Source organism: Alosa pseudoharengus, unplaced genomic scaffold (genome assembly GCF_046254945.1).
Source record: "Alosa pseudoharengus isolate Yale_2024_CS ecotype anadromous, Long Island Sound unplaced genomic scaffold, YU_APseudo_1.1 YU_APseudo_1.1_scf_2, whole genome shotgun sequence".
Lineage (NCBI taxonomy): Eukaryota > Metazoa > Chordata > Actinopteri > Clupeiformes > Clupeidae > Alosa > Alosa pseudoharengus.
In genome coordinates this window covers 16,056,210-16,059,846 of record NW_027468663.1, presented here as the reverse complement: position 1 = coordinate 16,059,846, position 3,637 = coordinate 16,056,210, and the positions used below count along the sequence as shown (strand labels likewise).

Below are 3,637 nucleotides of genomic sequence, written 5' to 3'. Positions count from 1 at the left end.
AAATGCCTTGTGTGTATGTGTCCTTCATATGACCATAATTTGTATGATATCCAAAACATTTCCCCATAGAAACACACATAAGTAGCAAATTGTTGCAACACTATGGAAGACAAAGCTCTTGTTTGTTGTTAAGGTTCAGAAACTTTTGCTAATATGTTCCACTCACCGTGCTATTACTAACACTACTTCGGCCAGCAAGACGGGGATATGCTGTTTTGTGTGTTGGTAGAGGACTCTGTAATCACATTGTTGCACATTCCACGCACTCAGGTAAACGTAACCTAAACAGTTGGTCATTAAAAAAACAAAAACATTGGGACGCTGCAGAGTGAAATCCACATTATATATGGCCTATAAAAGGTTAGTGTCAAAGTAACAAGTAAACAAGAAACATATTTTATTGAAAAACTTGTGGACATCATAGAAATACACAACATGGAACAATACATGAACACCCAAAATGAACAAACTATAAACCAATTATATATATATATATAATGTACACCCGGTGCCACCTGTGGAGAGCAGGCTCACAGCAAGCCATGAGGTCCTTGCTGCCAGGAGAGATGAGACCCAGCAGTGGTTAGCAGGGAGGATCCTCAAGGGAACGTGGCAAACCGCAGATATGCGGCAGGGGCTGGAGCCAGAAGTGCTCCACCACTACGTGGATCTCTGGTAGGTCAAGGTCTCCCACTGCAGCATCGTTATGATACATCTGGGTGCAAGCCTAGATTGTCAGGTGGTTGATCCTTTGCAGGTTCCCCACTTTGTACTAATGGAGGTGAAATGGCCAGACTTCACCAGCATCACGAGACACCTTACATCAAGTTCGTTGGGGCGAAACCTCAACTAAAAATGAGTCACCAGAATTTCACCCAGGTGCAAGGTCAGCTTGCAGTCACTGGTCTTCCCTGGTGTGAGTCACTGACACCAAGTCAGACCAAGTCAGACATTTCCGTGTAGAGGAGAGGATTTGGTGAGACGAGTCCTTCATTGAAGTTCTGAAAGACAAATTAGATATTTTTTATCATTCCACATTTATGGACATATTTCTTCAATAGTATGTGTGTGTGTGTGTGTGTGCATGCGTGCGTGCTTTGTTCAATTTGTCTGTTTTACAATTATTCTGTTGATCATGTGGGTGTGCATGTGTGTGTGACATATTTCTCGATGTATTTCTTGATTTCGGATTCAGTGATTATTACTAACAACTTAGCATGTGGGAGTGTATGGGTGCGTGCGTATGCATATAGAAGAGCAGGGAAGTGAAATACTCACGTGACAACACCAGCACCTCCAGTTCCACTATCCTCATGTGAGCTGCATCCAATGCACCTACCTGATGCAAAGTAGAGAAAAAGTAGAGAAATAATGAAACAGATCACAGCACCTCTTTAAACTCAGTCTATATCAAGAATAGCTTATTTTCCTGATGCTGACATCCTGCTAAACTGTAAACAATGCTTATTAATTAATTACGGTACACTACAATTACTGTAGTGTGCAATGATGACATACTGTAGTAAGTTGTTATTTTGTGTCACAGCACTCATATCACAATAATCTGTGTTTCAGTAAAAGGTGTATGAAATATAAATGTATGAAATAATCTCTCGTTTAGTTTAAAAACAGACACACTAACACAATTTGCTGTCTAAACCTAGCTAAGATTACTATCTATATCTTTGCTTTGTTACCTAGGGCTATTGGCTCTGTGCAGCACTAGGTAGAGACAAACTCCACGTAGTGCACGTAGGCGGGTGGAAGCTAAAATCACGTAAATATCTACTTGAAACAGAGCAGACTGGCACACAGCAGTGCTCCGTGGAGCTGCCCACGGGTTTAAGAAGCGTAAAACACTTACAGCAACTGAAGCATTCATCTTTAGGTGTTTTTTAAAAGCGATTACAACGAGCGAGAAACGTGTGTCGTTCACCCACCATAACACAAACACGAAGTTTGTCTTTCATATCATGCCGTAGGCTGGTGTATTTAGGAAAAAGGTGGAAGCTAAATTTGTGTTTAAATATCAACTTGAAACCGAGCAGACTGGCACACATCAGTGCTAATCAGTCACCCATGGTTTTAAGAAGCTTAACACTTGCACATTTTAATGTTATTTCTTAAGTTTTTGGTACAATTTAAGTACTCATTATCTAGTGCACAGAGCCAGTAAAATCCTCCAAATAAACATAATGTATATGCAAATGTACACCTGGCTATTTCCTTGCCAGTTCATCTACTCAGATCAAATCTTACCAGGGGATGGTCGTGCGTCGTGGTCCGTAGCTAAGCTAGCTAGCAACATCGCATCTTCGTTTCCACAAGGTTGTTGGACTTCATGAACATCAAACCCCAGTCTCTTAGTTGTCCTCTCAAAAACAGACTTCCTGGCTTGGTTTGTGTCAGAGACCCATGAAAAAACAAAAGGTACCGTGTCTTGTTTAACTCTGGTTTGTTAAAACTAGGTGTTTTGTACAGGTCACTGCTATGGAAATGCATACTAGAAATGACTGTGCTATTAGAGACGTTAAACAGTGGGCCTTCCTCTCTCCTGATGGCTTGAATCCATTTTCTTCGATGGTCCACGTTGCGGGGGAAATTATGAAAGCTCAAATGTGGTTGTTTTTATCTGCTGTTGGTACACAGATGTACATAATACCGCCTTGTACAAATCATCTGTGCAATTGCCATTCACCGTGAACGGTTTTCCGCATGACCGGAAGTAGCGATACGTCTTAACGTAGCAAAACGGAAGAGACACCATTTTTAGATGAGATAGGCTTATTGAAACTGAAAAAATCCACGAGCCGCCTGGGGTTTCACTCGATTTACATTGAAGTCAATGGGGAAAGATATCTATGGTAGTGAAGCAAAACGAAAAGTTGGTGAAGCAGTCTGATTCACTGTAATTCTCTGTTTCACCGCGGGTGCGATGGCGCTGTTGTCACTCACAGAACTGATTTCAGGAAAACAGCTTGTGTTAGTAACTGTATTTCTGTTTCAAAGGAGTAAAATTGTGATAATTGTAAGATTTTTTTTGTGTTTTGTTTTTTTACTTTTTTTTGGTGAAGCACTGCTTCACCTGTAGTCTTATAGAAGCCTCCTCTGAATATCACATGCTTGATGGACAACTCCTGTAACACCTGCTTGAACAAGCGAGACAGAAAGTTGGATCCCTGATGGGTTTGAACAACTTTTGGCAGCCCAAAGGTCGAGAAAAAGCGAATAAGTGCTTTCACAACTGGCTTCGCCTTAAGCGAGCGCAACGGAATAGCCTCTGGGTAATGAGTAGCGGCACACATAATGGTCAACAGGAATCGATGCCCTGATTTTGACTTAGGCAAGGGTCCAACACAATTTAAAATGATACGTTCAAATGGCTCACTAATGACTGGAATCTGGTGAAGTGGAGCGGGTGGAATAGCCTGATTTGGTTTCCCTGCTATTTGGCAGCGGTGGCACGAACGACAGTGTCTCACAACGTCAGACTTTAGGCCAGGCCAAAAAAAATAACGCAGGATACAATGGTAACTTTTCTTGATCCTTAAATGACCTGCAAGATCATGGTCATGCCCCAGTGTTAACACGTGCAGCCTAAATTTAGCAGGAACAACCACCTGATAAGCAGTATTCC

The 3,637-nt window shown here is 41.7% G+C and overlaps 1 long non-coding RNA gene across 1 annotated transcript; it reads right to left on the bottom strand.

Annotated features, from left to right (window-relative positions):
• Positions 1 to 307: 307 nt before the first annotated feature.
• On the bottom strand, positions 308 to 2,727 carry LOC143135086 (uncharacterized). The gene is made up of 3 exons (XR_012988791.1): positions 2,260 to 2,727; positions 1,279 to 1,339; positions 308 to 1,001 (listed from the first exon to the last, which is right to left on the bottom strand). It is a non-coding gene; the product is annotated as an uncharacterized LOC143135086 (long non-coding RNA).
• Positions 2,728 to 3,637: the final 910 nt, after the last annotated feature.